The sequence below is a fragment of the Peromyscus californicus genome, unplaced genomic scaffold, assembly GCF_007827085.1.
Source record: "Peromyscus californicus insignis strain IS unplaced genomic scaffold, ASM782708v3 Scaffold_22__1_contigs__length_63687245, whole genome shotgun sequence".
Classification (NCBI taxonomy): domain Eukaryota; kingdom Metazoa; phylum Chordata; class Mammalia; order Rodentia; family Cricetidae; genus Peromyscus; species Peromyscus californicus.
This window is the reverse complement of record NW_026294525.1, coordinates 38,534,134-38,550,371: the sequence shown is the minus strand read 5'-3', so window position 1 is coordinate 38,550,371 and position 16,238 is coordinate 38,534,134.

Below are 16,238 nucleotides of genomic sequence, written 5' to 3'. Positions count from 1 at the left end.
CTACACAGGGAAACCCTATCTCGGAAAACACAAAAACAAACAAACAAACAAACAAAAGAGAAAGAAAGAAAATGACTCACAGGTATGCCACATGCTAATGCTAGCAAGGCAGCTCCTTCATCAAGGTTCCTCTTTACAACTCTAGGCTGTGTCCAGCCGACAGCTAAAGCTAACGAGGCAACTTGCAAATCAGATATTTTGCGGTTGTTTCAGCAAATAAGGAGTACGCATTAAACATTTTGCTCTTTTTCAGATTAAATAATCAGTACTTACCCATCTTCAAGATTTATTGACTCTCTGTCATCTCTCTTTTGCCGTTAAGTCCACATAGTTATTGCATCCTGTATTTTTCCATTAGAATTCTCCTTCAATTTTGTTTTGCAGTATCTACATTTTTGCTGAAAATTCAAAAGCCCATCAAGAACATTATATTGCTGGTCCTAAGTGTAATGTCTTCTTAAAGACGTGGGTTATCCTGTAGATGCTGTCAATGCTGTCTTCTAAAAATTTTCCTTTTTGATTATATCAAGTACTTTGGGATTAAATTCTGGGAATTGAAGCAGTGTGTTGTAGAAACTCTCAATTCTTTGTATTTCTAAAAAAAAAAAAGCGTTTTCCTTTTTCAACCAATTTTACTTTTGACGTGATTCAAACTTCAAAAGCTGTTTCTCTGCGGCAGGGTGCAGCTCAGTTTCATTGTGTTATTAGTTGGGTTGCTCGCAACCTGTTAATGCACGTGTGTTACAGGGTCAGCCAGAGACTTTTCGCAGAATTAACACATAGAATATATGGCTTGGCTTTCTAGCATTTTTCTCTGGGTTCCCTCTTCACTTTCCAGTAGCCAAGGCTATTGGTACCTCTGCCTTCTGGTTAGTCAAACTTCTGGAATGTTAACTAGACTTCAGAATGTGATGATGCCCTGATGCTCCTTGTCTCGTATGAGCTACTTGGAATATATCCTTGAGGTTTGGGTCTCTACCGCAGCAGTTCTCAAACTGTGGGTCACGACCATTTTGTGGGTAGCATATCAGATATTTACACTACAGCTCATAACAGTAGCAAAATTACAGCAATGAAATAATTTTATGGTTGGGGGTCACCACACCATGAGGAACTGTATTAAAGGATCTTAGCTTTAGGAAGGTTGAGAACCACTGATCTACTACATCCCTACCTGTTACTAGTTCTATATTTCTATTGAATTCAGTGATACTATATAATTTAATGAGCTACCGAAAATCAAGGAGGGTGGTGTGCAACAAAAGTTCATATATATAGGGCAAACAAGATTGAGAAACACAAAATTTTCAATTAGTCTGTATAGAAAAGTAGGTCATAAAGTGCTGCTTGGCATAACAGGTATATCTAGTATCATCAAGGTGGCTCTGTAGGGAGAAGCACTTGTTCCTAATCTTGAAGGCCTGAATTCTATTTGTGGGACCCATGTGGGAGAAGGGGAGAGCCGACTCCCTGGAGGTGTCTTCTGCCCTCCACACACGTGCACCCTATACACAAGATACAATAAATAAATTAATAATTTTAAAAACCAATAGCTAAAGTAATATGCCCCAAATACTATCATCTTCCCACTTCTCATCCTTATTATCAGTTGTTCATAATGTCGGGACTAAGGGACACCAAAAGAAACTAGAATTCTCAGCCCTTTGGAGGGAAACTTCCGCCTTACTATTTTAAGATAGATTTAAAAGCAATGACTTCTACTTCTTCCTCCACCTGTGGCTTTTAGAAAGTTTCCCGACTGCACTTCATTTCTGCATTATTTGTGTGCATGTGGAGGTCCGAGAACAATTTGAGGGAGTGAGTTCCCCCCTTCCACCATGGAGGGGGGGGGGGTTCAAACTCAGGTCTTCAAGATGGGCAGAAAAAGTGCCTTAATCTCACTGGCCCCATCTGGAGTTCATACTGTTTACTTCTCTCTTTTTTTTTTTTATTAAATTTTTTTCTTCATTTTACATACCAACCACAGTTCCCCCTCCCTCCCCTCCTCTCCCTCCCTTCCCCACTCCATACTCCATCCCCCACCCCCTCCTCAGAGAGGGTAAGGCTTCCCATGAGGAGTCAACAAAGCCTGGCATACCAAGTGGAGGCAGGACCAAGCCCCTTCCCTTTGTATCAATCAAGGCTGAGTAAGGCATCCCCCAACTGGGAACGGGCTCCAAAAAGCCAGTTCATGCACCAGGGATAAATCCCGGTCCCACTGCCAGGGGTGCCACAAACAGATCAGGTCACGCAACTGTCACCCACACTCAGAGGGCCGAGTTTAATCCCATGCAGGCTCCCCAGCTGTCGGTCCGGAGTCCGGGAGCTCCTGCTAGCTCAGGTCAGCTGACTCTGTGGGTTTCCCCATCATGTCCATGGCGGCATTATTATTTTTTATTCTTTTGTTGTTGTTGCTCCCTCTTTAAACAGTTCCTTAACGTGTATAAAACCATTCTTAGTGTGAGAGGCTGTATGGGAACAGTGAGTTCTAGTTTACTATTTCCGGCTTCAACATTCTTACTGCATAGTGTGGCAGAAAACCAGACAACATGATGCATGTGAAAACACACTGGAAGTCGCTAGAGATGGATGAGCTATTATAATAATAAAGAAAATTACCTATTTGTCCTTCAGAGGGCTGTACAAAGGTCTGAGGGAATTAAGCATAGCCGAAGTAAGATTTGGTGGGGGGATGATATAGGAAAATTCTAGGTCTTGTCAGATGAATATGGCAAGTATTCTATTTTCTGTATAGTAATGTATAGTTCCTGTCCTAATTCCATGAGCAAGATAGGGGGAGTGAAATTCAGTGCACATATCATTTCCCAGTGTCCCAATGTCCCAATGTTTCTCTTTTTTTTTTTTTTTTTATTTTTTGAGATAGGGTTTCTCTGTGTAGCCCTGGCTATCTTGGAACTCACTCTGTAGGCCAGGCTGGCCTCGAACTCACAGAAATCTGTCTGCCTCTGCCTCTGAGTGCTGGGATTAAAGGTATGTGCCACCACTGCCTGGCTCATTTCCCAATGTTTCTAAAGCCAGACTTTAGCAAACAAATCCGCTTAGTCTGGGGTTAGAGGGAAAATATAGAAACTCTCTATCTTGATCATTTTCAGCCAGGAAAGGGCCATCTTGACTTTCCATAACTAGATTAGGACATGCAGGTTATCAGGGAGTGAACTTGTCTCTGAGTTCCTATCTTTCACTTTTATGTAAGAGTTTTTCAGCTGATTTTGGTTGGCTAATTTAAAAGTGAATGTCTACACCCTGTGAGTCTTCACTGATGCTTTTGAATGGCCATGAAAAACAAAACAAAACTAAAAAAAAAAAAAGAATCAAGGGCTGGAACAACAACTCAGTAGTTCAGAGTTACAGAGGACCCAAGTTTGGTTTCCAGTATCCATATCAGAGAACTCAAAAGCCTGTAACTACAGCTCCAGGGAATTTGATATTCTCTCTCTCTCTCTCTCTCTCTCTCTCTCTCTCTCTCTCTCTCTCTCTCTCTCTCTCTCACACACACACACACATACACACACACACACACACACATACACACAATTAAACACAAAAATAAAATCCTAAAAAAATTAAATATAAATTTTCACTTTTTTTATTGATCATAATATTTTTAGGAGAAACAGACAAGCCACCTTCCCCAAGATTCAAGTTCTGTTTAATTCAAATTCATTGACATTGCTGATAACAAAATCTATCCTAATTTAATTCATTAACCCTTTACATTTAAAGGGAGTATTTTTTTTAAATAGTCCAGCATGTCTTGTGAGCAAGGGACTAAGACTCTTGTGTGTTCAAGACTCCTTCTAACAATCAGAGATCAGGATTCTATCAAATCTCTGTATGCTGGTGCAAGTCATACACAGTCACTGTTTTAAGCAACAGTGGCACCAAGCTGGCTGGGTCCTTAGGTGCAGAAAGCACCCTGGTTTTGCAGTTTCACAAGATCTCTTAGTCATGTCAATAATTGGAAGCAGATGATTAAATAAAAACGTGCGTCCCAGAACATGCTTTTTAATCACATTACATGCATTGGCTAAGACTGTAACTTGACCATCGGGCACTGCATCAACTGAGGAAGTGCAGGAAGAGTAAGATGAACACAAACAGGTATCAGGAGAAGGAAGACGCTGGGCACCCTGGAGCCACAGCCCATGCCATTCAGAATGGTATTAGTGGAATTTGCCAGTACAAAATAACAATGTACAAATCAGAAGGACAATCTTAGGATTGTATTTCTGAATCACACAACCTACAGGCATTCTCATAGGAATTGCTAATGCCTATGACTAACATCCATTGGGATTTTTTTTTCTAATAATATTGGAAACTAACCCTCAAAATGTAAAATTCAAAACCTTTTTAGCAGATCTTCTTGACAGCCTTATAAGAAATGCATAAAGAAGCTACTTGTATGAAATCAGGATTCCCTAAGTAGGCATGGAACACGTCTGAGGCTCATATTAATTCTTCCTATTCTCTTTCTGTCACTCATGACTATATCATACTATTACCATTTGTTATAGATTTTACTTCGAATGGTTATGATCAATAATGAATATTTATTGAGCACCTTTTTTATGTTGGGTGAATTTCTATCAATAGACAGAAGAGTACTTTTCTCATGAAATTATAAATATATTATGAAGTAGATAACTAACAGAAAAATAATTATGTACTAACTCAGGTGGGAAGATCCTTGGGAAATACAATAAAAGGAGAGATGTAGGCAGACCTTTCTGTCCCACCAGCCAGCTCCCAAATAAATGACATTGAGACTTATTATTAATTATAAATGCTCAGCTGATAGCTTAGGCTTGTTACTAACTAGCTTATACAACTTGATCCATTTTTATCAATATACATGTTGTCATATGACTCGTGGCATTTACCTATCCTCTTGCATGTCTTGCACCCTTTTTGTCTGTCTGGGGACCCTTCTTCTTCCCAACATTCTCTTAGTCTGGCTCTCCCACCTAGCTATTGGCCAGTTGGCTCTTTATTAAACCAACAAGAGCAACACATCTTTTTTTTTTTAGTGTACAAACGGATTTTTCTACAGCAGAGAGAAGACTGGGATGAAGCAGTGAGAGTGGTAATGGTGTATGATCCAGAATGGCTTAGAAAGGTATCTCTGACAAAGGGTCTCTTGAACAGAAACCTGAAGAAAGTTGGTCTACAATCTATTAGTTAGGTTTCTCGCTGTTGTGAAAAACTGCTTGACCAAAGCAGTGTAAGAGAGGGAGGGCTTACATTGGTTCATAGATTGAGACTGTAATCCACCATTACAGCATGAAGGGGAGAGAAAGAGAGAGAAATGCTTTCCATTTCTCCAGCTCCGAACCCCAGAGTATGGGACAGAGCCACCCATATTTAGGGTAGATCTTCCTTCTTTAGAAACAGCTTCATGAGAGTCTAAATTCTGTCATGCTGACAATGAAGATTAACCATCACAGGGTGAGGATCTAGTGTCAGTGCTAAGGACACGGATTAAAGAACTAAGGCTAGAGCATGGTGGGATATTTGAGGAGGAACAAGAAGCTGATTAAGGTATGTGCAATGATTAAGGAAGAGTGGGAAAAATGTACACCACACAAAAGGTCAGAAGAAGACTTTGGATCATACCCTGGGACACAGGAAGCCTTTGACCATTGGTATCCTTTCCCACTTCCCATCCCATCATGACTTAACAACATAGTAGCAAGAGGTCCTTTCTTCATGGCCCTCTGAGACTCCATTCCCTAATACATATTTTAAGTTGCCAATATAACTAGTTTTCTTAAACCCAGACTGGATCATGATTCTCTGGTTAAAAGCATCCCACAACAGAAGACCTTCCAAATCAAAGTCAAATCACTCCAAGGGTAATCAAACCTACATAGTCAGACTCTCTGGAGAATAAAGATCTAAACAATGCATTTCAGAGAACTTATTAATGGCATCAGTTACAAAGACTGGACAAAGGTAGGTCTTGAGCAAGAGATAATTTAGTACCGTGGGGGGTAGTTTTCTCTTGATGTTAGTTAAACTATGTTACTCAAGAAGATCTGTAAAGTTCAGATCCCAAGCATTTCAGGATGTTTTTCTTACTTGAAGTAGAATGTATGTCCATGGAATTAGTTCAGATAAAGCCATACTGCAGTAAGGTAGGATTTTAATCCAAACTGACTAGAGTCCTTATGAGAAGAGGAAAAGAGACACTGATAGACAGATGGCCATATGATGGCAAAGACAGAGATGGGAGTAAAACCTCAACAAGGCAAGTGCTTAGTTAGTGTTCTACTGCTATGAAGAGACACCATGACCACTGAAACTCTTATAAAGGAAAACATTTAGTTGGGGCTTGCTTACAGTTTCAGAGGTTTAGTCCGTTATCATGATGGTACTGGAGAAGCAGCCTGGAGTTCTACATCTGGATTTGCAGGCAGCAGGAAGAAGATCCTGAGCCTGGCTTAGGCTCTTGAAACCTCAAAGCCTGTCCCCCATGACATACTTCCTCCAACAAGGCTACACCTCCTAATCCCTCTCAATGGTGCGTCTCCCTGATGACCAAGCATCCAAATATATGAGCCTATGAGGGCCATTCTTATTCAAACCACCACAGCAAAGAATGTCAAGGGTCATTAGCATCACCAAAGGTGAGAAGAGGGAAGGAAATATAACCACCCATACTTGGGTTTCAGCCAATACCATGAGTCTAGACTTGTAATCTCAGAACCACGCAACAACAGATTTCTAGAACTTTGAGGCATTCCATTTACTGCAGTACTTAATGTTTGTTGCTACTATGAGGGCCCCAGGAAGGTGTCTTAGACACAGAGGTGATAGCTCGGCCTTTGTCAGAAGACACAGATAGCATACAGGGACTTGTCAGGTTAGGAACCAGACAAGTAAACACCCCCAGTCCTTTCATCACCTGTCAGTCAGTTCCCTTGGATGAACTGGAAGGAAGAAGGCAAGGGAAGTATCTGACCTGTGATGCTCTGGGCCAATATCCGGAAAAACAATGGGTGGACAAGAGAAGAAACAGGACCGAGAACAGCCAACACAACTATCCTGCCCAAAGTCTCCAGATACCTGTGTGTCCTCTGTGTGCTCTGCGAAACCCATGACCAGTACCAAGAGCTGCTGCTGGCTGCCACTTAAGTCGTCTTATTTGCTGTCACTGTGGGCTTACTCCTGTAGCCTCCTTTTTCAATCATTTACTGCCTTTTCCACCTTCTCCGACTCCATAAAATTTGCCATGACAGAAGTCGCCACGAACTGACGTCCCCACAGGACTGAGTGTGTAGTTCAATGTTCACACCCACAAATTCTGTCTGAGGTCTTCATTGTCTATGTATCTTACTCCTGAAGAATCGTAGTCGTCAGGGGTCTGACTGAGTTATAGCCACCAAGTATAAGCCCTATCTATGCATATCAGGATGTTATGCACAAAAGACATATGAGCAAGTTGATTGAATAGGAAATTATAATTCTAGTAATGAAATGAACTCTAGAACAATTCAGTTAGATCTGCCCATATTGCAGAAGTGAAAACTGAGGCCTACGGAGTGAGGGCAAATGGATAACTAATAGAAAACAGGACTGGGTTACACACAAACCTTGGTACTTATTCCCACAGGATTATGGAACAGAAGTGATTCCCCTAAAGTTCATTGGAGCTGCATCAGAGTCATATAAATACCAGAAAATGTAAATGAGTCATGAATGTGTGAATAAAAAGCTGTTTTTGATACTTGCATATTGAGAAATTTAAATAAAAGTATTTGAGAAAATATTTTGAGCTATATTGATGCCACAGTATTTGAGAAACAGCTTGTGGCATTTAACATCCCCCAAAGGCAGCTGGGTTTTTCCCATTCCAACTTGGTAGCAGTGTGTTAAGAGATAAATAGATAAAAATTATTTGGCATAATTTTAAAATAAATTTAGCTGGATGGCTTCAACTGTTGGCTTAAAAACTTTCAGAACCATTTCATTCTCTTGATAGATTTTTGTCAAGCAAGAGATAACCAACTTCAAGTAGCCATTCTATCAGAAATGAAGGAGTTTTCTTTTCTAGACCATCTGAGAAAATCAACTTTCCCTTGTGACAAGAACCACGTAATTCATTTTCTCTCATATTTTCCTGTCTTTATCTTGAATTGGCAGGTACCCGATCTTCCCAGTGACACCCTTCCGCTTGGGACAAGAAAGCAAATGAGAACCTACAAGGACCAGTGAACTTCTGCTTTTCAAAGTATTGTCATTCAGGAGGTTCTTAAGAGAATCCTTGAGATAAATAATTCTCTAGATGGACACAGAACTTGGCAAAGCAGCCTGCTGTCAGTTATGATTGATCACAACGAAGAGCTAAATGCAGATAAAACCATCAGTAGGAAAGACAAATAGAGCCAACAGGCCCAGGCAGAATCACCTATTATCCTCTGCCGGTGGGACTGGCAGAGACAGTGCTCCAGTCTCTCAGAAATGATAAATGACAACGTCGATGGAATACAGGGAACCAGATGGCCAACAGAGAAGCTCACCCAGGCCTCCATGTTCAAGTTTTACTTGAGGTCAACAATGTAGACATAGTTGATCACCCATGTAGTTGACCTCAGTTTCTAACTTGTCATTGCTCAAGCTGGCACTACATGACTCAAAGCCTTTACCATAAATCATATTGTTGGTGTATACTGTGTTGCATGGACTAAAGATTCCCCCAAACCCTCTAGTGACTAAAGATAGGTCTAGTGGACCATTTCCAAGGCTGAGAGACTGCTTCCCAGGAGGCTGCGGGTAAAGGCAAAGCTACTTACTCCTCAGACAAAGTTAGTGCTTTACAAGTATGTCTTATAAATCCAAATGTTCAGTTTTTTTTTTTTATTTTTTTTATTTTTTTTCTTTTCTTTCTCTTTTCTCTTTGTAGAAAAGTGTTGCTAAAGTTTATTGAAGGTAGGAGCTTGGGTATCCAGAAGACAGCTATTAGGGCATTAAGACATCATCAAAAGAAGTAGACTGCAACCAGATTAACACTCAGTATCTTGACAGTTCAGTATCTTCACTATGCAATCTCTGAAAAGTAGCTCTGTTGCTAAAATTTTGTTTTATTTTAAGCCAAAATAGCCTGAAATAATCCTTTCTATTATAACTTTTTCAGAGGAAAATGGGAAACACACAAAGCAGGTAATACTACAGGACAGGATACCTGCACCTTCTGACCAGGTCTCAGTGAGGATTTATAGCTTTGGCTGGCCTATGATGCCTTTGCTCAAATGTTCAGTTTTAACAGACTGTATGCTTGCTCTCTGTCTGTCTATCTCTCTTCTGCTTCTCCTCCTCCTGCCCACCCCTTCTTCCTTATCCCTACTACCCCCTTAAGACTTACTGGAATTGGTTAGAATTGATCAGATTCTTGCGCCTAGGTTATTTTCCATGGCATTCTTTAAGACACAAGACATTTCTAATAATAATCAGGACCAAACAACCACAGTAGCTTGTATGGCGCCCAATAATAAAGTAATTCCTTCGAGAATTTTCAGCACTACATCATGCTCCTGCAAGTTTGTCATAGCTCTTCAGGATCTCTTGTTACACAGTTTGGAGACTACAATTCTACATGATGCTTAAGTCACTATAGAATAACATTATGCCATTGCTTCTTTCTAAATATATGCAGAAGGTTAGCTACCAGGCTTCCATATTTAGGTAAAACCTACTTGGGACAGTTTGGTATATTTCACACATGGAACAAAGTCAAGAATTAAAAAAAAAAAATTGGGGAAGAGGATTATTTTCTCCATTGAACAAATGTGTAAACTTCAGAGTTTCCCACAGGATCTAACAGACATATCTGCTGAGTCATAGCAAAAGAACCAGACCAGCTTGCCTTTATATGAACATGCATGCAAACAACTATCTTTAATATCTAGCCCATATTTTTTTGTTCTTAGGGATGAAACTGTTTCACTTTTATTTTTAAAAAAATGTCTTCCCATTGCATACATTATAAATGCAGAAACAGAGACCTGTCAGCATGAACTGAAAAATATTAACTGTGACTGAGTTTAGCTGATCAGAATACTACGATGAATAGTTAGTTAAAGAGAAAACTCAGGAAAGATGAGGAAGTGATAGTGTCTGTGATGGTTTGAATAAGAATGGCTCCCAAAGGGCTGCAGAGATGGCTCAGCAGTTAAGAGTACTGGCTGCTCTTCCAGAGGTCCTGAGTTCAATTCCCAGCAACCACATGGTGGCTCACAGCCATCTGTAATGAGATCTGATTCCCTCTTCTGGCAGTTGTATATGCAGACAGCACTCATATAAAAAAAAATTTTTTTTTTTTTTAAAAAAAGGGTCCCCATAGCCTCTTATATTTGAATGCTTAGTCATCAGGCAGTGGCACTATTTGAGAAGGATTAGAAGGATTAGGAGGTGTGGCCTTGTTAGAGGAAGTTTGTCTCTCACCGTGGGTAGGGGCAGAGGTTGGGGTGGACTTTGAGATTTCAAAAGCCCACACCAGGCCCAGTCTCCACTCCCCCCACCCCAGGCCTGTGGATCAGGATATAGCTCTCAGCTACTTCTCCAGCACCATACCTGCCTGCCCTGCCACCATGTCCTCTGACATGATGACAATGGACTAACCCTCTGAAACTGTAAGCCAGCCCCCAATTAAATGATTTCTTTCATAAGAGTTGTCGTGGTTATGGTGTCTCTTCACAGCAATAGACCAGTGACTAAGACACTGTTAGAACCCCAACCTTAGGTCAGAGAACCACATCATGAATATTTAATGATTTATAGCTAGAGGGGGCTCAACAGTTAGTACAGGATTTCTCTCTGTTTTTCTCATTTAGAAAACATGCCCCTGAATTTAATGTGCGATGAATAGTAAACAACCCTTAGCCTGCTTAGAGAAAGAGATTATCTTATACCCAGCAGGTTGCTGAGACTATAAGTTGGTGCTAAATATATTCGATAATGTGTGCCAAAAGCCTTCAAAATATACCTACTGCTTTCAGTAGTAATTTAATTCTTAGGACTTTATGGTTTATTATATTAGAAATGTGCATAAAAGTTACACTAAATATTAATAAGGTATTAATATTATAAGCCTGATGTATTTATTGAGATTATAAATTAGCTTTTTTGATACAGTATAAAACATATGACACAGGTATACACAGAAAAGTGTCAAATGGTCACAAAGCATGATGACTTACAGATACAGCAGTATAAAATGTGTTCAGGATGGATTATTACATAACAAAAGCACAGAAACATAACAAAAACTACCCAACCCAAACCAAACCAAAAGCTACAACTTCAAATATATATATGTATATAATTTTTAATTAAAATATTTATTTATCTTTATATGCATGGGTGTTTTGCTTGCATATATAAATGTGCACCAAATGTGTGCCGAGTGCCTGCCGAGGCCACAAGAGGGTCTAGACACCCTGAAATTGAAGTTACAGCAGTCAGTTGTGAGCTGCCACGTGGGTGCTGGAAATTGAACCCAGGTCCTCTAAAGAGCAGCCAGTGCTCTTAACTATTAAGGGATCTCTCTAGTCCCACCCATATATAGTTTATAAACACAGATGCAAATGAAAGAACAATGCGCGCCAATGTGTTAAAGTTATTTAAACGGTTATTTGGGGTCGGGATAATTGGTGGCCAGCCTCTTCCTCCTCACAGCCCATTCTTTCTCTCCCTCCCCTCTCTTTCTTCCTCTCTTTCTTTCTTCTCCTTTTTCTCCCTCTTCTTGGCTTCTTCTGTTTTCCAGGCATTTGGGCACGCATTGTGTTACTTTACATTTTAAAGAGATGACCATGTTTGTTTTTCTTGTAAACTTTTTCATAAATTTCCTTCTTTGGATTTTTTTCTCTTCCCCTTCCTTCCTTCCTTCCTGTCTCTTTCTTTCTTTCTTTCTTTCTTTCTTTCTTTCTTTCTTTCTTTCTTTCTTTCTTTCTTTCTTTCTTTCTTTCTTCCTTTCTTTCTTTCCCTCTTCTCTTCTCTTCTCTTCTCTTCTCTTCTCTTCTCTTCTCTTCTCTTCTCTCTCTTTCTCTCTCTCTCTCTCTCTCTCTCTCTCTCTCTCTCTCTCTCTCTCTCTCTGCAAGACAGGGTTTCTCTGTGTAACAACTCTGGCTGTCCTGGAACTCTCTTTGTAGACCAGGCTGGCCTTGAACTCACAGAGATCCACCTGCCTCTGCCTCCCGAGTGCCGGGATTAAAGGCGTGCGCCACCACCGCCCGGCTAGTAACTATATTTTTAATCAATCTTTAAAAAAAGAAGAAATTCCATCTGTGCAATTACCACTGGTACTTCATGAATTTGGTTGAAACTGAGGAGAAAAACCACAATTATAGCATTGCATTGTAGTGGGATTTGTCTGTGGGTTGCAGCTCAAAAATAATGACAAGGAGACTTATTATTAATTATGAAAGTTTGGCCATTAGCTTAGGCTTGTCCCACTAGCTCTTATAATTTAAATTAACCCATTTATATTAATCTACATTCTGCCATGTGGCATTACCTCATCTCTCTACTGCCCATCCTGCTTCCTCCACATCTGCCTGGCAACTCTGCCTTTCTTCTTCCCAGAGTTCTCTTATCCCCAGAAGTTCTGCCCAACCTCTTCCTGCTTAGTTATTGACCATTCAGCTCTTTATTACAATCACATCAATTATACCAATCACAGCAACACATCTTCACACAGTGTACAAATATTTCACAACATTTCCCCCTTTTTGTCTAAATAAAAAGGGAAGGTTTTAACTCTAACATAGTAAAACTATACACAATAAGAACAATTATCAAGTAAGGATTACATTCGCAATGTCTAGTCCATTTGTATTTGGCAAATTTGAAGACGATACTCTAATATCTATCTTACTTTGATGAGTCAAAAGCTTTATACCTAAACCATTTATTTTATCATAACTTGTATTATCATCCTAAAAATATCTTTTTAGACCTTAAAACATTTCTTAGATAAACAACTTAAGCTTTTATGTTTTTCAACCTTACAAACTTTACATCATTTGTGTAAGTTTTTTTTCTGAATATGCTAACAATGAAAAATGCATAACTATCTAGTCCTCAATTCCCATCAAAGACCCAAGAAAGATAAAAATATTACTTGAGTAAACAGGAAGATCATAGCAAACAATTTGCAAAACTATAAAAATGACAAAGACAAATGGCTGCCTAACAGTCAACCAAGGTTCCTCTGCAACATTTGGGCATTTCTGTGAAGCAGGAATGTTAAAGGACTTTCCTACCTTGTCTTGGTAATGTTTGGCAGTTGCCTTCCTTAGTGTCTGGCTTGTCCAGTTTGGACAGTATTCTGTCAATAGTAGAGGCAAGGGCAGTTTCTTGCCCAGTGGTTAACTTTGTCACAATGAAAGCAAACTTCATATAGAGGTTCTTTGATGCCCATCATCCTTTTTTGAAATAAATTGGTGCTGCCAGGAGCAGATATGTTTCACTGTCATGAAAAGCCTTATGTTATTAAAATATCTTAAATGCCATATTCTGTAGGTCTCTGAAGTGTTTGAAGACCATCTGTCTCTAAAATATATCTGTTTGACCTTGAAAATATATCTAACATGGTCACAAATATGACTGTTAGATAACTAACTACTGACCTGTGTTTCTTAATTATCCTAAGCAGTTTGTAATAATAACTTTCAAGGACTAGAAAATTTACATTACATTGTTAAATGAGCTGCATAAGTACTATACCTTAAATAAGAGCAGAACATATATACAATATAACAAAAATAAACTTAAATTATATCAATATAGAAAATTCGATACCAATGTTAAATATTTGAGGTTAATATTTGCTTTTTAGTTTAAAGTAGATCCAATAATCTATCTTTTTCCTATTGTTTCTATATCCTCCCTTTTCTTTTCGGAAAGAGATCTTTGAATCTAATCTCCTTCACTCAGCTTTCTCTCCGAACATGACCAACAACAATTTGTAACCAACCCCCTAAAATGATGATAAACATCCATAATCCATTGAACAACCAAAAACCATCTACTCCAACTCTTGGGAATGTGGGCATCCTGTTCTCTAGACTGCTTCCTGCTATCTGAGAAAACTGTGATAATGATCGAGACCTGGGAGAATTAGCTATATCATTTGTTGTCCAGTCTCTGTGTGATGGGAAAGTGCAGGGCTTATCTGAAATTGTGGTTAGAGTAGTGTGTGAGGCTGGACCATCTCAGCTAGTAGCTTTGAAGTTATTTTGGATGCAGAATTTTGAGAAAACTGCAACAGAGGTATTCTGAGAAGCTGGATTACTTGGGCTACTTGTCTTCATTGGTATCTAGTCCTTTTTTTCCTGAAAACACACAAATTCTTAAAGGTAACATATATGCCAGTAATAACACAAGTATGGAATGTGCGATATGCACAAGTCAGCTAAAGATGATTTTTTGTTTTATGTTTGAGCAAGTAAAAGGCATCTGTTAACTTTACAAGTCTGTTTGGACTGTATAACCAAACCTCTATCCATGCCATATGAAAATATGGCATTTAATAATAAGTCATGAAGACTTTGTAGCCAACAAGATTTATCATGTCTCATCCAATCTCAGAGCTGTTCCCATGTCAAGGGATTAGCATATACATTACCTGTTCTGTAGTTTTTCTTTTTTTTTTCTTCATGTCTGTAGCCAAGACTTTCAGGAGGTCTCCCCGGATCAAATCTGTTCTTCATTAATTTTGAAGAGATCCATAGCTTTTTGTTTCCTATGTAAACAAAGTCATAACCTCTCCCCCCCAATGCAGTATGTTTTCTGACTTCCATTCTGAAGTTAAGACATTTCAAAAATATATAGTTTGGTTTAATTTAGTAGTTTCCATAATCCAGTGTCTCTCAGCAGCTATTGTTTTTGTACTTTAGCATTTAAAAAATTCAAAGTCAACAAAGCTATAAATTCAAAGTCAAAAAACCATACAAGATCCAGACATCCTGTGCATTTTCCATTGTTAAGTGGCTTTTTCCTTTTATATTACTTTACTCTCTCTTTAAAGACTTTATTATTTTTAAATTATTTATTCATTTTGTAACTGTCTTCTTTTCTTTCTTCAGCATCTAAGAACATTTTTAAGCATACTATATCTGGTCAGAGGTTTTCTCAGTCTGGACCTGACTTTCTGCACATCTTCAGTGTTTTTCTGACCATGTAAGATGAATTTTTCCCCCCTGTCCTAACTGCCTGCTCCCAAATAATGAGCAGCTGCTTCCCAAATAACTGACTTGGAGACTTAATATAAATTATAAATGCTTGGCCAATAGCTCAGGCTTGTTACTAACTAACTTTTACAAGTTAACACATTTCTATTAATCTATGTGCTGCTCCAAAGCTCATGGCTTTTACCTTTATCCCACTTTGTGTGTCCAACTCATTTTGGTGACTCTCTGACTTTGCCCTTCCTCGTCCCATCATTCTCAGTTTGGCTTTTTTGCCTAACTTTATCCTGTTCAACTATTGGCCAGTCAGTTTGTTTATTAAACCAATCATAGCAACATATATTTACACAGTGGACAGAAGGATTATTCCACAGCATACTATATCAGTTCAGAGGTTTTCTCAGTCTGGACCTGACTTTCTATGCATCTTCAGTGTTTTTTCTGATCCATGAGCCAAACCTTAAATGGCTACACCAGCCTCAGTGCAGCTCTGCTTATGTCGCTGGTGGCTGGTCGGTGAGAGTTGAGCCTCATGCCTGTGGGCCCCAGCCTAGAGCAGCGTCCATCAGCACCAGCTCTGGGAAGTTTTTGGGTGCACACTACAGCAGGCATTTCTACCTAGTCTCCCAACACAGAGTAGCACAGGCTGCTCATAGCAGGGCCTCTTAAAGGAGTTGTGTCTCTGTATGCTGCCACAAGCACCCAAGACCAGGGTCGCTAGGAAGCCACCATCTACTCTGAGTTTGGAACTTTTTTTTTCAGGCCCTATGTGCATTGGGCACCAAATGTAGCGAGCTTTCTTGTTGGACTATCTTTGGATACCTAGCCCCCAAATAATGACATGGAGACTTGTTATTAATTATAAAGCCTCAGCCATTAGCTTAGGCTTTTTCCCAACTGGCTCTTATAACTTAAATTAACCCATTTATATTAATTTACATTCTGCCATGTAGCTTTACCTCATCTCTGTACTGCCCTTCCTGCTTCCTGAGTCTGACTGGTGACTCTGCCTTTCCTCCCAGAGTTCTC